Consider the following 22,702-nt stretch of genomic DNA (forward strand, 5'->3'; position numbering starts at 1 on the left):
AAAGTTTTAGGGACATGATTATTTTACTGGTGACAGAAACAAAAAAATATATTATTTAGAGTTGAGGAAACATTGAATCCCTGTCCTTTTATGTAGTGTTGCTCTTTGTTGTTCAGTCACTCAGTCGTGTCCAACTCTTTGTGACTCTATGGGCTTCAGCACAACAGGCTTCCCTGCCCTTCATTGTCTTCCAGAGTTTACTCAAACTCATGTCCATTGAGCCGATGAGGCCATCCAACCATGTTATCCTCTGTCACCCCTTTTCCTTCTACCCTCAATCTTTCCAGCATCAGAGTCTTTTCCAAAAGTCGGCTCTTCACATCAGGTTGCCAAATTACTGCAGTTTCAGCTTCAGCATCAGACCTTCCACTGAATATTCGGGGTTGATTTCCTTTAGGACTGACTGGTTTGATCTCCTTGCTGTCCAAGAGACTATCAAGAGTCTTCTTCGGCATCATAGTTCAAAAGCATCGATTCTTCAGTGCTTAGCCTTCTTTATGGTCCAGCTCTCACATCCATCATGACTACTGGAAAAACCATAGCTTTGACTATATGGACCTTTGTGGGTAAAATGACGTCTCTGGTTTTGTCATCTCACACACTAGTAAAGTAATGCTCAAAATTCTCCAAGCCAGGCTTCAGCAATACGTGAACCGTGAACTTCCTGATGTTCAAGCTGGTTTTAGAAAAGGCAGAGGAACCAGAGATCAAATTGCCAACATCCGCTGGATCATGGAAAAAGCAAGAGGGTTCCAGAAAAACATCTATTTCTGCTTTATTGACTATGCTAAAACCTTTGACTGTGTGGATCACAATAAACTGTGGAAAATTCTGAAAGAGATGGGAATACCAGACCACCTGACCTGCCTCTTGAGAAATTTGTGTGCAGGTCAGGAAGCAACAGTTAGAACTGGACATGGAGCAACAGACTGGTTCCAAATAGGAAAAGGAGTACGTCAAGGTTGTATATTGTCACCCTGCTTATTTAACTTATATGCAGAGTACATCATGAGAAACGCTGGACTGGAAGAAGCACAAGCTGGAATCAAGATTGCCTGGAGAAATATCAATAACCTCAGATATGCAGATGGCACCACCCTTATGGCAGAAAGAGAAGAGGAACTAAAAAGCCTCTTGATGAAAGTGAAAGTGGAGAGTGAAAAAGTTGGCTTAAAGCTCAACATTCAGAAAACGAAGATCATGGCATCCGGTCCCATCACTTCATGGGAAATAAATGGGGAAACAGTGGAAACAGTGTCAGACTTTATTTTTCTGGGCTCCAAAATCACTACAGATGGTGAGTGCAGCCATGAAATTAAAAGACACTTACTCCTTGGAAGGAAAGTTATGACCAACCTAGATAGCATATTCAAAAGCAGAGACATTGCTTTGCCAACAAAGGTTCGTCTAGTCAAGGCTATGGTTTTTCCTGTGGTCATGTATGGATGTGAGAGTTGGACTTTGAAGAAGGCTGAGCACCGAAGAATTGATGCTTTTGATCTGTGGTGCTGGAGAAGACCCTTTAGAGTCCCTTGGACTGCAAGGAGATCCAACCAGTCCATTCTGAAGGAGATCAGCCCTGGGATATCTTTGGAAGTTATGATGCTAAAGCTGAAACTTTAGTACTTTGGCCACCTCATGCGAAGAGTTGACTCATTGGAAAAGACTCTGATGCTGGGAGGGATTGGGGGCAGGAGTAGAAGGGGATGACAGAGGATGAGATGGCTCTATGGCATCACTGACTCGATGGACATTAGTCTGGGTGAACTCCGGGAGTTGGTGATGGACAGGGAGGCCTGGCGTGCTGTGATTCATGGGGTTGCAAAGAGTTGGACACGACTGAGCGACTGAACTGAACTGAATAAATGAGTAATGTTGAGCATCTTTTCATCTTCCATTAATCATCTGTCAGCCTTCTTTGGAGAAATGTCTATTTATGTCTTTTGCCCACTTTTTGATTAGGTTGCTTGTTTTTCTGGTATTGAGCTGCTTGTCTATTTTTGTGATTAATTCTTTGTCAATTTTTTCATTTGCTATTATTTTCTCCCCTTCTGAGGTCTGTCTTTTCACCTTACTTATAGTTGCCTTCATTGTGCAAAAGCTTTTAAGTTGAATTAGGTCACATTTGTTTGTTTTCATTTTTATTTTCATTACTCTGGGAGGTCAGTCATAGAGGATCTTGCTGTGATTTATGTCAGAGAGTGTTCTGCCTGTTTTCCTCTAAGAGTTTATAGTTTCTGGTATTACATTTAGGTCTTTAATCCATTTGAGTTTATTTTTGTGTATGGTGTTAGAAAGTGTTCTCACCGTTTGTAGAAGACATGATTGTCTACATAGAAAACCCTAAAGATGCCACCAGAAATTTACTAGAGCTAATTAATGAATATAGTAAAATTCAGAATTTATAATTAATACACAGAAATCCCTTGCATTTCTATATGCTAACAATGAGAAAACAGAGAAATTAAGGAAATAATATTTACCATTGCAATGAAAAGAATAATATACTTAGGAATAAATTTACCTAAAGCGATAGAAGACCTATATATAGAAAACTATAAAACACTGATGAAAGAAATCAAAGATGATACAAATAATGGAGAAATATACCATGACCTTGGATTGGAAGAATCAATATAGTGAAAATGATTATACTGCCCCAAACAGTCTGTACATTCAATGCAATCCCTATCAAACTACCCATGATATTTTTCACAGAACTAAAACAAATAATTTCACAATTTGTATGGAAATGCAAAAGACCTCAAATAGCCAAAACTATCTTGAGAAAAAAGAATGGAACTGGAGGAATCATCCTTCCCAGCTTCAGACTATTCTACAAAGCTATGGTCATTAAGACAGTATGGTACTGGCACAAAGACAGAAATATAGATCAGTGTAACAAAATTGAAAGTCTGAAGATAAACCTACAAACCTATAGACACCTTATCTTTGACAAAGGAGGTAAAAATATACAGTGGAGAAAAGATAGTCTTTTCATGTGATGCTGGGAAAACTGGTCAACTGTATGTAAAAGAATGACCTTAGTTTTTGAATGCTGAGTTTTAAGCCAGCTTTTTCACTCTCCTCTTTCACCTTCATCAGGAGGCTCTTTAGTTCCTGTTTGCTTTCTGCCATTAGGGTGGTGTCATCTGCATATCTGAAGTTACTGATGTTTCTGCCAGCAGTCTTGATTTTAGCTTGTGCTTTATCCAGACTGGTATTGATTGTATTAAATCCATAGATAATTGTTCATAAGCTCTTTTGCTTGAAACAGTGCATCTTAGTTGTCTTTTTGAAAAAAAAAAAAATACATGTAGAAAGCTTCATATAGTTGAATAAAACTTTCAACCATTTCATACATGCCTTCCACAACTCTTAAAAGGAAGGAAAGTAAAACAAAAACTATGATGAGAGAAGACATTTTATGCAGAAAATTATTTTACCTGGTATATTTTGTGTTCAATAAAGTCAAAATTTGATCACTATTTTGTGTATATAATGTAATATATATATATATTCCTATAAAATGATAATAAATATTAAACATGGTAATTTTCAAGTAACATTTTAAGAATATATCATTGCTTAGTAGTTTTTACTCAAGTCAAAAGTATAATCTAGTTTTTATTTTAAAGAAATGCTTACCTTATATGTTTGAGATAGATTATGATCTAATCAGAAAACTCCATCAGCATCTACTGTCATTCTACTTACTTCCCTAGCTAAATAACTAAATTAGAAAATTTGTTAAATCTGATGAGTTCTAGGAAAAAATAATGACCAGTGAGGATCTACTGACTTCCTGTGGACTCACATATTTTTCTAATTTTTAGCTTCACCATGGATTTCCTCACAGCAGCTGTGTTCATTCCATCAATATGACCACATTCTTATATTTATAATGTTTTTAAACATTTAACTTTTCTCTCACTAATTTCAACATCTCAATTTTAAAACTACCTAGGAAAACAAAATTTTAAGAGTGTAACACTATGATTTTTTTAAGTTTTTTTTTTTTTTTTTTGTCTTAGAGAGTGGAAACTAAGATGTCCTCAAAGAAACACAGCATGCCAGTTTTGACCATTTCTAGAATGTTGAGTGAACTCCAGGAGTTGGTGATGGACAGATGGACAGGGAGTCCTGGCGTGCTGCAATTCATGGGGTTGCAAAGAGTCAGACACGACTGAGCAACTGAATTGAACTGAGAATGTTGAGACTTTTGGAGTTACCGGCCATGTTGAAATAAACTATGATACATTGATGTTCAGAAGCTCAGTCATGTCTGACTCTGTGCGACCCCATGGACTGCAGTACACCAGGCCTCCCTGTCCTTCACAATCTCCTAGATCCTGTTCAAACTCATGTCTATTGAGTCGGTGATGCCATCCAACCATCTTTTCCTTTGTCCCTTTCTCCCCCTTCCTTCAATTTTTCGAAGCATAAGGGTCTTTTACAATGAGTTGGCTCTTCATATCAGGTGGCCAAAGTATTGGAGCTTCAGTTCAGTTCAGTTTAGTTTAGTTGCTCAGTGGTGTCTGACTCTTTGCGACCCCATGAATCGCAGCACGCCAGGCCTCCCTGTCCATCACCAACTCCCAGAGTTCACTCAAACTCATGTGCATCGTTGGTGATGCCATCCAGCCATCTCATCATCTGTGGTCCCCTTCTCCTCCTGCCCCCAATCACTCCCAGCATCAGGATCTTTTCCAATGAGTCAACTCTTCGCATCAGGTGGCCAGAGTATTAGAGTTTCAGCTTCAACATCAGTCCTTCCAATGAACACCCAGGACTGGTCTCCTTTAGGATGGACTGGTTGGATCTCCTTGCAGTCCAAGGGCCTCGCAAGAGTCTTCTCCAACACCACAGTTCAAAAGCATCAATTCTTTGGCCCTCAGCTTTCTTCACAGTCCAACTCTCACATCCATATGGAAAAACCATAGCCTTGACTAGATGGACCTTTGCTGGCAAAGTAATGTCTCTGCTTTTGAATATGCTATCTAGGTTGGTCATAACGTTCCTTCCAAGGAGTAAGTGTCTTTTAATTTCATGGCTGCAGTCACCATCTGCAGTGATTTTGGAGCCCAAGAAAAGAAACTCTGACACTGTTTCCACTGTGAGCTTCAGCATCCTTCCAATGAATATTCAGGGTTGATATGCAAGACTTATAAAAAGGAAAAAAAGTAGTTTTCTTAAGTGAAAAGAGATAAGATGTATTTGTACCGTGCCTACTTTACATACATGTAACTAGTCTATAAATCTATTAACATGCCTATTTTAATTGAGTATATATAACATGAACCCTCTGCTACTGCTGCTAAGTCGCTTCAGTAGTGTCCGACTCTATGCGACTCCATAGATGGCAGCCCACCAGGCTCTGCTGTCCCTGGGATTTTCCAGACAAGAACACTGGAGTGGGTTGCCATTTCCTTCTCCAATGCATGAAAGTGAAAAGTGAAAGTGAAGTTGCTCAGTCATGTCCAACTCTTCACGACCCCATGGACTGCAGCCTACCAGGCTCCTCTGTCCATGGGATTTTCCAGGCAAGAGTATTGGAGTGGGGTGCCATTGCCTTCTCTGTAATGTTAAATATAAAATATTCATGCTAAAAATATATGCTCAATGTATATATTGCTGGGTTCTTGTCCAATCAATGGAATTTTTACCTAATTTTTGCCTTGATTCTGAAAGTAGAGACTAATAAAGATAGGACCTTCATGGAACATGTGTTCTATGACAGAGGGTCACAATTTACAACTGCCACTGCAAACAGCGTTGGTGGCCATCTATGTTAATCTCTCTGAGGCCCCATGGGTGACTTAGGTGGATACATGGTAGACAGTTTTCAAAGTTCAGGATGTATGTGTATGCCCATTGCTCAGTTGTGTCTGGCTCTTTGTGGCCCCATGGACTGTAGCTCACCAAGCCCCTCTGTCCATGGAATTTTCTAGGCAAGAATACTGGACTGGGTTTCTATTAGCATGTTAATTTTCCTGGAGTGTTCATCAGCTCTTCCAGTAACCAAGTACCCTTTAGGGATGAAAAAGACAGTTTGTAGAAAGGTGGGCCTCAAAGTACACTGGAAAGAAAAAAAAATTTTTTGAGGAACAAAAAATGCATGCAATATGAATCCAAATCTAAGGGTATATTTCCAAGTAAATGTTACCAACTTCCAATAACTGAATAATTGGGATTATTTTTAACTTCTTCAAGATTAATTTTAGTCCTACAACTAGAGTTTAAAGAAAAAAATTGGGAAGATATCCATACCATAAGGCCACCCTTAGGTATTATTAACTTGCAAGGCTTACATAAGGAAATGCATACTAAACATCTTTGTTCAAATCATGGTCCTATATGATGTGGATATAAAGCAGAGTGGAATATGGAATTTGTACTCAAGATAGAAAATCACATTAAATTTTTTTCTCTCTTTTCAGCATATAACCATAAATGAGGTAGTTTTCCTTTTTAAAATTAGTAACTGCAGTATTCATGTGAATATTCAGTGGTGATGAGAGATTCAAATTTTAGCTTTATAGGCACTTCCTAGTGACTGATACAATAGGTTTCAGAGGCCCCTTTAACTCTACCTGATGACCACATAAGTAATTCACACTCTGTTGTATGAATGGGTTACATTTTTTCATAATGGCCTGAAAATATAAAACCTGTCTTTCTTTCCCAATTAGTTATCCTCTTTTGGCATATAAGTGGAAGAGACATAATGAAGTACCAGGAGTTTTATCTGTTTGAGCTCAAGTAATCCTTCCCAAGATGACATTTCATGGCTAAAGAGACAGTCTTCTTGGTTTTGTGTTTGAAAACACACTTATTTAGATTGAGATTTAAGATGGTACTTTTATTTCCACAGGAATTTTAAAATGCTTAGCAAACATACACTTGTTCATTTCCTGTTACAAATATACTGAGGCTTCTGAAGTTCAATAATGAACTCTTCTTTTTGGCCAGTTGCCTGTATATTTATCTAGAAAATTAGTATCATTGTGACCAGGTTGTAGTTATATAATTGTTCCCTTACTGTTAGATTCTGGGTCTCATTCTGCCCTATCAGAATCCTGGGAAGTAGCAGAGAAGGTCACTGCAGGTTCCAGTGAACATCAATTTGACTTCACAACTGCTGTGCTTTGTCAACTAGAAGGAAAAAAAAAAAAAAAAAAAAGAGTTGGGAACTGTGAGCAGTTGGAGCACCGTCAAATGAATTTGATCAGGAGATATTCCCTGGCCCAGCCAAAGTTTCTTTATACATGGGATTAGTCCCACATGAGAGTGGGGACCTTTCACGTGATAAGGTGGGGAAGTGACCATCTCTGATTAAATTTCAGAGTAATGGAGAAGGGGGGAGGTTAATGGTAGAGTACATTCTGACTACAGATCCAAAGGAAATATGAGATTAAATCCAAGAGAAATATATACCTGAATGCAAATTTAATTGCTTAACCAATTCTTACTGATTAGGGCCTCTGTCTTCTATAACAGGAGGAGGATAAGCTGAACAAAAAGAATGTGTCCTTATGCCTTGTCATCTCAAAAGCCAGAACTATGCTGAAACATGGTCAGATCAGATCAGTTGCTCAGTCATGTCCAACTCTTTTCGACCCCATGAATCGCAGTATGCCAGGCCACCATGTGCAGCATAAACTCCTGGAGTTCACTCAGACTCACGTGCCATCCAGCCATCTCATCCTCTGTTGTCCTCTTCTCCTCCTGCCCCCAATCCCTCCCAGCATGAGACTTTTTTCAAGGAGTCAACTCTTCGAATGAGGGGGCCAAAGTACTGGAGTTTCAGCTTTAGCATCATTCCTTCCAAAGAAATCCCAAGGCTGATCTCCTTCAGAATGGACTGGTTGGATCTCCTTGCAGTCCAAGGGACTCTCAAGAGTCTTCTCCAACACTGCAGTTCAAAAGCATCAATTCTTTGGCCCTCAGCCTTCTTCACAGTCCAACTCTCACATTCATATGGATGTGAGAGGAAAAACCACAGGAAAAACCATAGCCTTGACTAGACGGACCTTTGTTGGCAAAGCAATGTCTCTGGTTTTGAATATGCTATCTAGGTTGCACATAACTTTCCTTCCAAGGAGTAAGCATCTTTTAATTTCATGGCTGCACTCACCATCTGCAGTGATTTTGGAGCCCAGAAAAATAAAATCTGACACTGTTTCCACTGTTTCCCCATCTATTTCCCATGAAGTGATGGGACCATATGCCATGATCTTAGTTTTCTGAATGTTGAGCTTTAAGCCAACTTTTTCACTCTCCACTTTCACTTTCATCAAGAGGATTTTGAGTTCCTCTTCACTTTCTGCCATAAGGGTGGTGTCATCGGCATATCTGAGGTTATTGATATTTCTCCAGGCAATCTTGATTCCAGCTTGTGTTTCTTCCAGTCCAGCGTTTCTCATGATGTACTCTGCATATAAGTTAAATAAACAGGGTGACAGTATACAGCCTTGACGAACTCCTTTTCCTAATTGGAACCAGTCTGTTATTCCATGTCCAGTTCTAACTGTTGCTTCCTGACCTGCATACAAATTTCTCAAGAGGCAGATCAGGTGGTCTGGTATTCCCATCTCTTTCAGAATTTTCCACAGTTTATTGTGATCCACACAGTCAAAGGCTTTGTCATAGTCAATAAAGCAGAAATAGATGTTTTTCTGGAACTCTCTTGCTTTTTCCATGATCCAGCAGATGTTGGCAATTTGGTCTCTGGTTCCTCTGCCTTTTCTAAAACCAGCTTGAACATCAGGAAGTTCACGGTTCACATATTGCTGAAGCCTGGCTTGGAGAATTTTGAGCATGACTTTACTAGCATGTGAGATGAGTGCAATTGTGCGGTAGTCTGAGCATTCTTTGGCTTTGCCTTTCTTTGGGATTGGAATGAAAACTGACATTATTCAGCCATTAAAAAGAATACATTTGAATCAGTTCTAATGAGGTGGATGAAACTGGAGCCTATTATACAGAGTGAAGTAAGCCAGAAAGAAAAACACCAATACAGTATACTAACGCATATATATGGAATTTAGAAAGATGGTAACAATAACCCTGTGTACAAGACAGCAAAAGAGACACTGATGTAATGAACAGTCTTATGGACTCTGTGGGAGAGGGAGAGGGTGGGAAGATTTGGGAGAATGGCATTGAAACATGTAAAATATCATGTATGAAATGAGTTGCCAGTCCAGGTTCGATGCATGATACTGGATGCTTGGGGCTGGTGCACTGGGACGACCCAGAGGGATGGAATGGGGACGGAGGAGGGAGGAGGGTTCAGGATGGGGAACACATGTATACCTGTGGCAGATTCATTTTGATATTTGGCAAAACTAATACAGTTATGTAAAGTTTAAAAATAAAATAAAATTAAAAAAAAAAAAAAGAAAACTGACCTTTTCCAGTCCTGTGGCCACTGCTGAGTTTTCCAAATTTGCTGGCATATTGAGTGTAGCACTTTCACAGCATCATCTTTCAGGATTTGAAATAGCTCAACTGGAATTCCATCACCTCCACTAGCTTTGTTCGTAGTGATGCTTTCTAAGGCCCACTTGACTTCACATTCCAGGATGTCTGGCTCTAGGTCAGTGATCACACCATTGTGATTATCTGGGTTGTGAAGATCTTTTTTGTACAGTTCTTCTGTGTATTCTTGCCACCTGTTCTTAATATTTTCTGCTTCTGTTAGGTCCGTACCATTTCTGTCCTTTATCGAGCCCATGTTTGCATGAAATGTTCCTTCGGTATCTCTGATTTTCTTGAAGAGATCCCTACTCTTTCCCATTCTGTTGTTTTCCTCTATTTGTTTGCATTGATTACTGAAGAAGGCTTTCTTTTCTGTTCTTGCTATTCTTTGGAACTCTGCAATCAGATATTTATATCTTTTCTTTTCTCCTTTGCTTTTCACTTCTCTTCTTTTCACAGCTATTTGTAAGGCCTCCCCAGACAGCCATTTTGCTTTTTTGCATTTCTTTTCCATGGGGATGGTCTCGATCCCTGTCTCCTGTACAATGTCACAAATTTCATTCCATAGTTCATCAGGCACTCTATCAGATCTAGGCCCTTAAATCTATTTCTCACTTCCACTGTATAATCATAAGGGATTTGATTTAGGTCTTCCTGAATGGTCTAGTGGTAGTATTTATTTATTTGTTTGTTTTGTTTTTCAGTAAAACTTAAAACCTAGTGACTAAAAGGGATCTTTTTGGAGTAGTTGAGATGTTCTGTATGTCAATTGTGATGGTAGTTGGCTGTTGTTCAGTCACTAAGTCGTGTCCAAACTTTGTGACCCCATGGACTGCAATATACCAGGCTTCCCTATCCTTAACTGTCTCCCAGAATTTGCTCAGATTCATGTCCATTGAGGCAATGATGCCATCCAACCATCTTATTCTCTGTCACCACCTTCTTCTGCCTTCAGTCCTTCCTAGCATTAGGGCCTTTTCCAATGAGTCAGCTCTTCACATCAGGTAGCCAAAGTATTGGAGCTTCAGTTTCAGCATCGTCCTTCCAATAAATATTCAGGGTTGATTTCTTTTAGTATTGACTAGTTTGATCTCCTGGCAGTCCATGGAACTCTCAAGAATCTTCCCCAGTACCACTTTTTGAAACCATCAATTCTTCAGCTCTCAGTCTTCTTTACATCCAACTCTCACATCCTATATGTATGCTGGAAAAACCATAGCTTTGACTTTGTGTACCTTTGACTGCAAAATGTTGTCTCTGCTTTTTAATATGATGTCTAAGTTTATCATGGTTTTTCTTCAGGGATCAAGCATCTTTTTAATTTCATGGCTGCAGTCACTGTCAGAAGTAACTTTGGAGCCCAAGAAAATAAAGTCTGTCACTGTTTGTACTTTTTCTCCATCTTTTTGCCATGAAGTGAAGGGACCATATGGCATGAACTTAGCTGTTTAAATATTGAATTTTAAGCCAGTTTTTTCACTCTCTTCTTTGACCTTCATCAGGAGACTCTTTAGTTCCTCTTTGCTTTCTGCCATTAGAGTGGTATCATCTGTATATCTGACATTGTTGATATTTATCCCAGCAATTCAATTCCAGCTTGTGAGTCATCCAGCCCAGCATGTCACATGATGTACTCTGCATATAAGTTAAATAAGGAAGGTGACAATATACAGCCTTTATGTACTTCTTTCCCAATTTTGAAACAGTCCGTTGTTCTATGTCCATTTCTAACTGTTTCTTCTTGACCTGCATACAGGTTTTGCAAGAGGCAGATAAGGTGGTCTGGTATTCTCATCTCTTTAATAATTGTCCACAATTTATTGTGATCCAAACAGTCAAAACCTTTAGCATACTCAGTGAAGCAGAAGTAGATATTTTTTTTCCAGAATTTCCTTGCTTATTCTATGAACCAACATACATCGGTAATTTGATCTCTGGTTCCTCTGCCTTTTCTAAAACCAGCTTGTACATCTGGAAGTTCTTGGTTCATAATGTTGAAGTGTAGCTTGAAATATTTTGAGCATTACCTTGTTAGCATGTGAAATGATGGTAGTCTGTCAGTCAGTGCAGTTGCTCAGTTGTGTCCAACTCTTTACAACCCTATGAACCGCAGCACTTCAGGCCTCCCTGTCCATCACCAACTCCCGGAGTTTACCCACACTCATATCCATTGAGTCGGTGATGCCATCCAACCATCTCATTCTCTGTCGTCCCCTTCTCCTCCTGCCCTCAATCTTTCCCAGGATCAGGGTCTTTTCAAGTGAGTCAACCCTTTGCATCAGGTGGCCAAACTATTGGCATTTCAGCTTCAATGTCAGTCCTTCCAATGTAGTATATACCTATTATATATATATATATTTGTTAAAACTCATTGACCTAGGCTGTTACAGTGGGTGGATTTCTATATAGATTACTGCCAAAGAAAGCCTATTTCAAAAATTGTAACTTACCTTTCTCTTTCTCATTGATGTGATAGAAATTCTTTGTATTATTTGCTTTGAGTAGAGGTATTGCAATAAAGAATATGCAATGCTTCTTTGTGCACCAAGATATTATGTTCCTTTTGTCTTGATACTCTATTGCCCATAGAGTCATTTTCAGTCTCACTCCCTGAAACGAAAGTGTTAGTCGCCCAGTCATGTCTAATTCTTTGCCCATGGATTATAGCCCACCAGACTCCTCTGTCCATGGAATCCTCCAGGCAAGAATACTGGAGGGGTTGCAATTCCCTTCTTCAGGTGATGTTTTCAACCCAGGAATCAAACTCAGGTCTCCTGCATTGCAGACAGATTCTTTGCCATCTGGGCCACAAGAGAAGCCCTCCTTCTCAGCAAACCTCCTTTCCTCTTTCAACTACATAAACCAAAAATATACTTTGATAAAGAAATGCCCTTTTCTGTTGGCCTCTCAAACCCCATGGTACTTCAGTATTATTATTTTTTTTAAGCATTATATCTTTCTACTACTGGAGAAGAGATGAAAATAGCACCAATATGCTACTGGAGAAGAGTGGAAGAAATAGCTCCAGAACAAATGAAGAAGCTGAGGCAAAGTGGAAACCACACCCAGGTATAGATGTGTCTGGTGGTAAAGTAAAGTCCAATGATATAAAGAACAGTACTGCATAAGAACATGCAATGTTAGGTCCATGAATCAAGCTAAATTGGAATTGGTCAAACAGGGGATGGCAAGAATAAACATCAACTTTTTAGGAATCAGTGAACTAAAATCACCGGAATGGGCAAATGTAATTCTCATGACCATTGTATCTACTATTGTGGGCAAGAATCCCTTACAAGAAATGCAGTAGCCCTTGTAGTCAGCAAGAGTCCAAAATGCTGTACTTGGGTACAATCTCAAAAATAACGGAATGATCTCTATTCATTTCCAAAGCAAACCATTCAATATCACAGTAATTCAAAACCATGCCCCAACTACTAATGCTGAGGAAGGTGAAGTTGAATGGTTCTATGAAGACCTATAAAACTTTCTAGAACTAATACCAAAAAAAAAAAAAAAAAAAAGATATCCTTTTCATCATAAGGGACTGGAATGCTAAAGTAGGAAGTCAAGAGACACCTGGAGTAACAGGCAAGTTTGGCCTTGCAGTACAAAAGGAAGCAGGACAAAGTCTAACATAATTTTGCCAAGCAAACATGCTGGTCATAGCAAACACCCTCTTCCAACCACACAAGAGACAACTCTAAACATGGACATCATCAATGGTCAATACCCAAATCAGATTGACTGTATTCTTTGCAGAACAAGATGGAGGGCTCTACACAGACAGCAAAAACAAGTCTGGAAGTTGACTGTGGCTCAGATCATTAATTCCTTATTGCCAAATTCAGACTTAAATTAAGGAAGGTAGGGAAGACCACTAGGTCATTCAGGTATGACCTAAATCAAATCCCTTACAATTATACAGTCTAGTGACAAATAGATTCAAGGGATTAGATTTGATAGAGTCCCTGAAGAACTATGGATGGAGGTTCATGACATTGTACAGGAGACAGGGATCAAGACCATACCCAAGAAAAATAAATGCAAAAAGGCAAAATGGCAGTCCAAGGGGGCTTTACAAATAGCCGAGCAAAGAACAGAAGCAAAAGAAAAGGAAAACGGAAAGATATACCCATTTGAATGCAGAGTTCCAAAGAATAGCAAAGAGATAAGAAAGCCTTCCTCAATGATCAATGCAAAGAAATAGAGGAAAACAGTAGAATTGGAAAGACTAGAAATCTCTTCAAGAAAATTAGATACCAAGGGAACATATCATGCAAAGATGGGCACAATAAAGGACAGAAATGAAATGGACCTAAGAGAAGCAGAAGATATTAAGAAGAGGTGGCAAGAACACACAGAAGAACTATACAATAAAGATCTTAATGAGGCAGATAACCACAATGGTGTGATCACTCACTGAGAGCAGACATTCTGGGGTATGAAGTCAAGTGGACCTTAGAAAGCATCACTCTGAACAAAACTAGTGGAGGTGTGGAATTCCAGCTAAGCTATTTCAAGTCCTAAAAGATAATGGTCTTAAACTGCTACATTCAATTTGCCAGCAAATATGGAAAACTCAGCAGTGGCTGCTTGACTTGAAAAGGTCAGTTTTCATGCCAATCCCAAAGAAGGGCAGTATCAAAGACTGTTCAAACTACCACAAAATTGCATACATTTCACATGCTAGTAAAGTAATGCTCAAAATTCTCCAAGCCAGGCTTTAACAGTATGTGAACTGAGGACTCCTGAATGTTTAAGCTGGATTTAGAAAAGGCAGAGATACCAGAGATCAAATTGCCAACATCCATTGGATCATAGGAAAAGCAAGAGAATTCCATATTTACTTCTGGTTCATTGACTATGTTAAAACCTTTAACTGGCTGGATCCCAACAAACTGGAAAATTCTCAAGGAGGTGGGAATACCAGACTACCAACCTGCCTCCTGTGAAACCTATATGTACATCAAAAAGCAACAGTTAGAACCAGATATAGAATAACAGACTGGTTCAAAATTGGGAAAGGATTTCATCAAGGCTGTATATTGTCACCCTTTTTATTTAACTTATATGCAGAGTATATCATTAGAAATGCCAGACTGGATGAAGCACAAGCTGGAATCAAGATTGCAGGCAGAAATATCAGTAACCTCAGATATGCATATGACAACACCCTTATGGCAGAAAGCAAGGAGGAACTAAAAAGCCTCTTGATTAAGGTGAAAGAGGAGAATGAAAAATCTGACTTAAAACTCAACATTAAAAAAACAAAGATCATGGCATCCGGTCCCATCACTTCATGGCAAATAGATGGGGAAACAATGGAAACTGAGCGATTTTATTTTCTTGGGGTCCAAAATCACTGCAGATGGTGACTGCAGCCATGAATTTAAAAGATGCTTGCTCCTTGGAAGAAAAGCTATGACCAACCTAGACAGCATATTAAAAAGCAGAGACATCACTTTGCCGACAAATGTCCATCTAGTCAAAGCTGTGGTTTTTCTGGTAGGCATGTACAGATATGACAGTTGGACCATAAAGAAGGCTGAGCACTGAAGAATTGATGTATTTCATCTGTGGTGTTAGAGATAACTCTTGAGAATCCCTTAGATTGCAAGGAGATCAAACCAGTCAATAATAAAGTAAATCTACCCTGAATATTCATTGGAAGGACTGATGCTGAAGCTGAAGCTCAAATACTTTGGCCACCTGACTTCTTAGAAAAGACCCTGATGCTGGGAAAATTTGAAAGCAAGAGGAGAAGGGGACAACAGAGGACGAGATTGTTGGATGGTATCACCCACTCAATGGACATGAGTTTGAGTAAGCTGTTGGAGAGGGCAAAGGACAGGGAATCCTGGTGTGCTACAGTCCACATAGTCGCAAAGTATAGGACACAACTGAGACTGAACAACATTGTATCTTTCAGAAATTGAATATCAACATTATATCTTTGGAAATTATCACCTTGTTTTATTTTACTATTCTTCTACTAAAAAATTGAGATTTTTACCATCCACAGAGACACCTCAAACCTCATGTTCAAAGTTAGATTCAAAACTGTTCCTCACTAACTCTTTCTGCTGTTTTCCAGACTATAGCTATGATACCATCATCTGCCCATCATATAGAACTCCTCCATGATTCCCTTTTTCTGATTCCTTTCTGCACATGGCATCCAGTTTCAATCAGCTCTACCTCCTTACCACTTGTCTCATTCCCTTATAGTCATCCCCCTATTTCAACCTCAGTTCAGACTTCATTCATTGTTTGCCTAGCCTACTGTTTTTTCTATGTATTCTCCTTTAAGTCTTATCTCATCAGTCCATATACCTTGTGCCTATAAGTTCATCATGAACATATGAAATTATTTCTATCTTTTTCTGATTTAATCTTCTTCTCCTGACTTCTCATTGCCTACGTTATTATAACCAAAATTTATTGGTATGACATACAAGGTCCTCCATGATAGAGGCTGTCCACCACTTCAACACTGATTACAAAACCTTGCCATAGTTAATAGTTTGGTCCTGGTATGGACTGAATATTTGTGCTCCTCCAGAATTCATATTTTGAAATCCTAACCTCCAGTGCAATGGCATTAGGAAGTGAGATCTTTGTGTTATATCATAAGGGTGAGGCCTCATGAATGCAATTAGTGCCCTTGTAAAAATAAACAGGAGAGCTTCTCTTTATGTTTCTGTTTTTTTTTGCCATGTAAGAATAAACTAAGACAGCCATCTGCAAACTAGGAAGTAGCTTCTCACTACTGGTGATGGCATCTTGAGCGTGGATTTCCCAACTTCCAGCACTGAAAAATGTTTGTTGTTTAAGTCATGCAGACTGTTGTAAAGTGTTATAGCATCTTTGCAATCTCAAAGCCATAGTAAGTTGTCTAATTCATTTGTATTGTTGTTTAACCTATTTTATGAATGGCCTTCAAGGTATATTAATTCCAGGCAGGTGGAAATAGTTACAGTGTAGACCACATTTAGAAATTATTAATATTCATCTGAAGGAGAATTTAATGTTTTCTTATTATTTGAAAAGACCCTGCTGCTGGGAAATATTGAAGGTAAGGGAAGAAGGGGACAACAGAGGATGAGATGGCTAGATGGCATCACTGACTCAATGGACATGAGTTTGAGTAAACTCCAGGAGTAGGTGTTGGACAGGGAGGCCTGGCGTACTACAGTCCATGGGGTTGCAAAGAGTGGGACATGACTGAGAGACTGAACTGAACTGAACTGATGAGTCATCATCTCAGGTGTAGTGCAACAACTTTCTTTATTTTGTTCCATTTGTATCTAATCTATTGCATTACCATATCATGCACTAGATTCAGCTTCCCTTTAGGCAATGCTGACTCCCTTGGTTAAACAGGCTCAGTCTGTCAGCTAGGTCCCTCTTTGGACTCTCACCATAAAATGGTATCTAGGCAAGATTTGATTTCCTAACCTCATGCTGCTGAAATAATATTCATGCATTGTATTACCCTCTGGCATCTCTGGACTCTAGTGCTTTTATCCTGTTCCCTGTGGTTTGCTTTCTCTCTGTTGATCTTAATGGTGAGCTCCTAAACTGTTGGAATCCAGACTGGCATCTCTCATTTGCATTGGATAGAAACTAGTGGTGCTCTCTTATCTACTTAGCCTGTGCTTGACTCATGATGGTTTACAGAGTCTCTGAATCGTGATCTGAATCAGCCTCTATCAGGTCATCACTGTTTAATCTCCAGGCTACTTTGCATGTCCAGTTCTATTCACATTGCTCTCAAATGAGTCAGATGATACCCTATGACTCCTCTCATTAACCAGAATGATGTGATCAGAACAGGACCAATCATAATGTCTTTGGGGCCAGAGCAAGAATAGAAAGGGAAATGCTTTTTCACAATAAATATTTAATTCATAAGTCATGCTGATGGATTGTTAAATAAAATGTAGTTCAATCTGTTACCTTAACAAATATGTGGCCCTGACTATCTGGGAAGTTACATTTGAATTGAGAATTATATGACTCTGGGCTCCTCTTGTGGCTCAGCTGGTAAAGAATCCACCTGCAATGTGAGAGACCTGAGTTCAGTCAGTGGGTTTGGAAGATCCCCTGGAAAAGGGAATGGCTCCCGACTCCAGTATTCTGGCCTGGAGAATTCCAAGGGGTCACAAAAAGTTGGACATGACTGAGCAACGTTCACTTTGTGACTCTTTAGATTTCTGAATCAAAGCTCAGTGACACAGGAGAACCAGAACCTGGGATCTGTCATGTGGCCAACCTATCATCTTAGTGCCTTTAGAGCCTCAGACAAACATGTGGATACCCCAGCCTGCATGGGGAGAATGTTCACACTCTTCTGGAAACAACTATTTGTCCCCTACTATTTGTCAGTCTCAGCAGTGTCCACCTAGGTGGTTTAATCTATTCTAAAGGAGGAAAGACCCAAGGAATGAACTCTCCTAGGCTCTGAAACAAGGATCCAGTAAAACTTTCTTAGAGTGCTGGGCAGGTATGGACTCCAGATGGGTATATTACCAATGGATAACTATGGTACACCCTTGGCCATGGAATCCTTGCCCCATGAGTAGAAGTGTGGCTAGAAGGGGGATAGAGTAGCCTAGAGAGTACAGGGTTTAAAGTTGCCTTCATCTATGTGCAGTGTTGATCCATGCACAGTAGTTTTCACAATCTCAAGAGGAACAGGTATGTGCTCCTGTGCTCCACCTTTATTAAGTACTCTGTTGTCTTCTCTTTAACCATTCTGTGCTCTGGTTATCCTTTACTTGTTCTCAAGAGGACAAGTCACCAATGTAATATACCAATGTAATATACAATATGTTTTGGGGTCCATCTTAAAGGAGAAAAGGTCCAAGGAATCTTAAACAAGGAATAGGTATTATTTAATATTCACTGTATCTTTTCCCTGTCATGCATGTAAAAATTGCACTTGACTCTTTCTAGGTTGAAGTAACATGTATTCATAAATTCAGCAGTTAACTTCTTTAGCTTTGCCAATAGCTCTGTTGATTATTTCTTTAAATAGTATGCTTGTCTTATTGTGAAATGTGAACTTTGCAGTAAACCTATATATTAAAATATGACTAAAAATGAGAACAGATAAAGGAATTGGAAATGCCACGTTTTGAAGGATCTAGTATATTTTTCACACCAAGGGGAACAAAAGTTATTGAAATCAATTGTCCTGTGGCAAGATTCTATTACATAATGTAAAGGTTAATGACAATAGGTGAATATTCTTGCTCAAGTATGGTAAATTATGTTTTAGGATTTGAGGAAATGCTAAATATATTGAAATAGGAAGTGAGAAATAATAAGTGGAACATTTTTATTATTTAGTTGATATATCTATAGGTTTTGAGTTTGCCTTGAACCAAACACTATGGTTCCCCCATTAGTTTACTTTCTTAAATTCCGTTATTGGTAACCACGATTAACCTTATTTTTAAAAAATTCACCTTCACTATTTAAGTAAAGACTAATTTAAAAGTATGAAAAACATTGTTTGTCATCCATATCAACAAAGTGTTCATTTCCAAATCCCTGATTTAATTATTTTCTTCCTTTAAAAAAAAAAAATAGACCCATGCATTACAAACTGTGTGGAAATAACAGTCCACACAGATCTTTATTTATCAGGAAATTTTAAGTTTCTTTAAAATGCATTTTGTATTGTTTAAGATGGGAATTATAATGTGATGTTCCTGAACTTTTAAAATCATGAAACCCATAATTTGGAGCACCAGGTAACATTTTACAGAAGCTGGTATTCTTGAGAATAGAGACTGATATGTTTGGTGGAAACTTATTACAAACAACATGTCTAGGAATATTAATAATACCCAAATGATATTAGAAACCTACTCTTAATTGATGTATCAATAATAACTTATTTCAGTTTTTGAAGATTGTTGCCAAAACTTCTTTCTTATGAAAGTGTCCTATAATATACCTAATGTAGTCCTATCTATAGTGTTAATAATTTACAATAAAATTAAAATTTGAGATGATAGAATAATATAAATAGTATTACATTTGTGAAAAACTGAAAAGGCTATTAAAACTTTAGTTTTCTAAAATCTGACTTTTTAATTATTTGTATAATTAGTAATTTACATAGAGTCTTGAAACATAATGATATGGCACTAAAACATGGAGATTTTTGTCTAGATATTGAACAGAAATCTAGTCCGGTGTTGGTTTCTTCACTAAGTATCAGTGTGACTAAGGGCAGGTTAGTGGATCTCTCCAGATTCTAAAATGGTGATAGCATTATCCTCCTAAAAAAGGAAGAGATATTAAAGAAATGACATATATATGGAAAGTACCTGGCCCTTAGTGGGAATATTGATTACAGTTAACCTCTTTTCTCCATACATTTTCTTAAATTTCAATTATTATCCTGAGTTGGTATCTAGCTTTCATATAAAAGGTTAGAATTTCCTCAGAAACTTGGAAAACCTAGGATAAATTTAGTATAATGTTAAAGAAGAAAAGCAGAAGTATAGACAGCAATGGTAGCAATGAAGAGAAAGCATGATACATACATGCTCAGTCACACATGTGCATAATACGCCCACACAATGCACAAACTAAATCCCACTCATTCAAAAATCAGCAGGGAAGGGACTCTGAAACTTGCTATTATGTTAGGATATATTGAACTGAACTGCTGCATTTTAATATGGCAAACTGAGAGACAGATGACATTTTTAATGAAAAGTTTTATGTCAATATGAGAATAATGATATCTGAAATGTTGACTTTTGGCTTCTTAGTAAGGATCATCATATAGAACAATTTGTACCCCAGCAGAGCCTTGTGATCAATGCAAAGAAATAGAGGAAAACAACAGAATGGGAAAGACTAGGGATCTCTTCAAGAAAATTAGAGATACCAAGGGAACATTTCATGCAAAGATGGGCTCGATAAAGGACAGAAATGGTATGGACCTAACAGAAGCAGAGGATATTAAGAAGAGGTGGCAAGAATACACAGAAGAACTGTACAAAAAAGATCTTCATGACCCAGATAATCACGATGGTGTGATCACTGACCTAGAGCCAGACATCCTGGAATGTGAAGTCAAGTGGGCCTTAGAAAGCATCACTAAGAACAAAGCTAGTGGAGGTGATGGAATTCCAGTTGAGCTATTTCAAATCCTGAAAGATGATGCTGTGAAAGTGCTGCACTCAATATGCCAGCAAATTTGGAAAACTCAGCAGTGGCCACAGGACTGGAAAAGGTCAGTTTTCATTCCAATCCCAAAGAAAGGCAATGCCAAAGAATGCTCAAACTACTGCACAATTGCACTCATCTCACATGCTAGTAAAGTAATGCTCAAAATTCTCCAAGCCAGGCTTAAGCAATACATGAACCGTGAGCCTCCTGATGTTCAAGCTGGTTTTAGTAAAGGCAGAGGACCTAGAGACCAAATTGCCAACATCCGCTGGATCATGGAAAAAGCAAGAGAGTTCCAGAAAGACATCTATTTCTGCTTTATTGACTATGCCAAAGCCTTTGGCTGTGTGGATCACAATAAACTGTGGAAAATTCTTCAAGAGATGGGAATACCAGACCACCTCACCTGCCTCTTGTGAAATCTGTATGCAGGTCAGGAAGCAACAGTTAGAACTGGACATGGAACAACGGACTGGTTCCAAATAGGAAAAGGAGTACATCAAGGCTGTATATTATCACTCTGCTTATTTAACTTATATGCAGACTCCATCATGAGAAACGCTGGGCTGGAAGAAACACAAGCTGGAATCAAGATTGCCTGGAGAAATATCAATAACCTCAGATATGCAGATGACACCACCCTTATGGCAGAAAGTGAAGAGGAACTCAAAAGCCTCTTGATGAAAGTTAAAGAGGAGAGTGAAAAAGTTGGCTTAAAGCTCAACATTCAGAAAACGAAGATCATGGCATCTGGTCCCATCACTTCATGGGAAATAGATGGGGAAACAGTGGAAATAGTGTCAGACTTTATTTTTTTGGACTCCAAAATCACTGCAGATGGTGAGTGCAGCCATGAAATTAAAAGACGCTTACTCCTTGGAAGGAAAGTTATGACCAACCTAGATAGCACATTGAAAAGCAGAGACATTACTTTGCCAACAAAGGTTTGTCTAGTCAAGGCTATGGTTTTTCCTGTGGTCATGTATGGATGTGAGAGTTGGACTTTGAAGAAGGCTGAGCGCCGAAGAATTGATGCTTTTGAAGTGTGGTGTTGGAGAAGACTCTTGAGAGTCCCTTGGACTGCAAGGATATCCAACCAGTCCATTCTGAAGGAGAACAGCCCTGGGATTTCTTTGGAGGGAATGATGCTGAAGCTGAAATTCCAGTACTTTGGCCACCTCATGCAAAGTCTTGACTCACTGGAAAAGACTCTGATGCTGGGAGGGATTGGGGGCAGGAGGAGAAGGGGATGACAGAGGATGAGATGGCTAGATGACATCACTGACTCGATGGACGTGAGTCTGAGTGAACTCTGGGAGTTGGTGATGGACAGGGAGGCCTGGAGTGCTGTGATTCATGGGGTCGCGAAGAGTCGGACACAACTGAGCGACTGAACTGAACTGAGAGCCTTGTGAAACAGAAATTATAACCCTTAGCAGTCAGGAGAGATTGCAAATATAAACTGAGATAACAGAGTCAGGGCCTTATTTGAATGTTATGTTCCAGGTTTGCTAAATGGATGTTGGAAGAATTTGGGGAAAAAAGGAGAATCAAGAAAATTATTTAAAGAAAAATAAAATATAAATGTATGTCTTTTAAAAAACAATTAGAAAACAGTAAGGAAAGACTAACTTTACTTTAAATTAAAATTAATCTAAAATAAGGTTTTTTGTGTTTTTTTTTTTTTTAAAAGCAATTGCCAGGAGTTTTTGTTTGTTTGTTTGTTTGTTTAATTGTTTGTCTAACAGAACAAAACCAGGCAGAGAAGTCCCCAAGGAAACACTTAAACACTTCATTGCTGTTTGCCATTTGGTCCTTCATCTTCTAAGCTCTTACTGTATTTCCTTTTAAAGATTTAAAGCATTTATTTCAATCACAAATGCAATCTAAGTGTGAATAAATGAGTGTATTATCTTTTAAGACCTCCCCACTTCATGTTCCTTTAAAAAGAAGAGGTGCTAAATGTCTCTTCATAGCCTATTTGGCCATAGTTGTCCCACCTGTGGTTTTAAAAATAGAT

The 22,702-nt window shown here is 38.7% G+C and overlaps 1 protein-coding gene across 2 annotated transcripts in view; it reads left to right on the forward strand.

Annotated features, from left to right (window-relative positions):
- DPP10 (dipeptidyl peptidase like 10) overlaps window positions 1–22,702 on the forward strand; it is a 793,501-nt gene that overhangs the window by 337,283 nt on the left and 433,516 nt on the right. The window lies entirely within an intron of this gene.

The sequence above is a fragment of the Bubalus bubalis genome, chromosome 2, assembly GCF_019923935.1.
Source record: "Bubalus bubalis isolate 160015118507 breed Murrah chromosome 2, NDDB_SH_1, whole genome shotgun sequence".
In the NCBI taxonomy this organism is placed as follows: domain Eukaryota; kingdom Metazoa; phylum Chordata; class Mammalia; order Artiodactyla; family Bovidae; genus Bubalus; species Bubalus bubalis.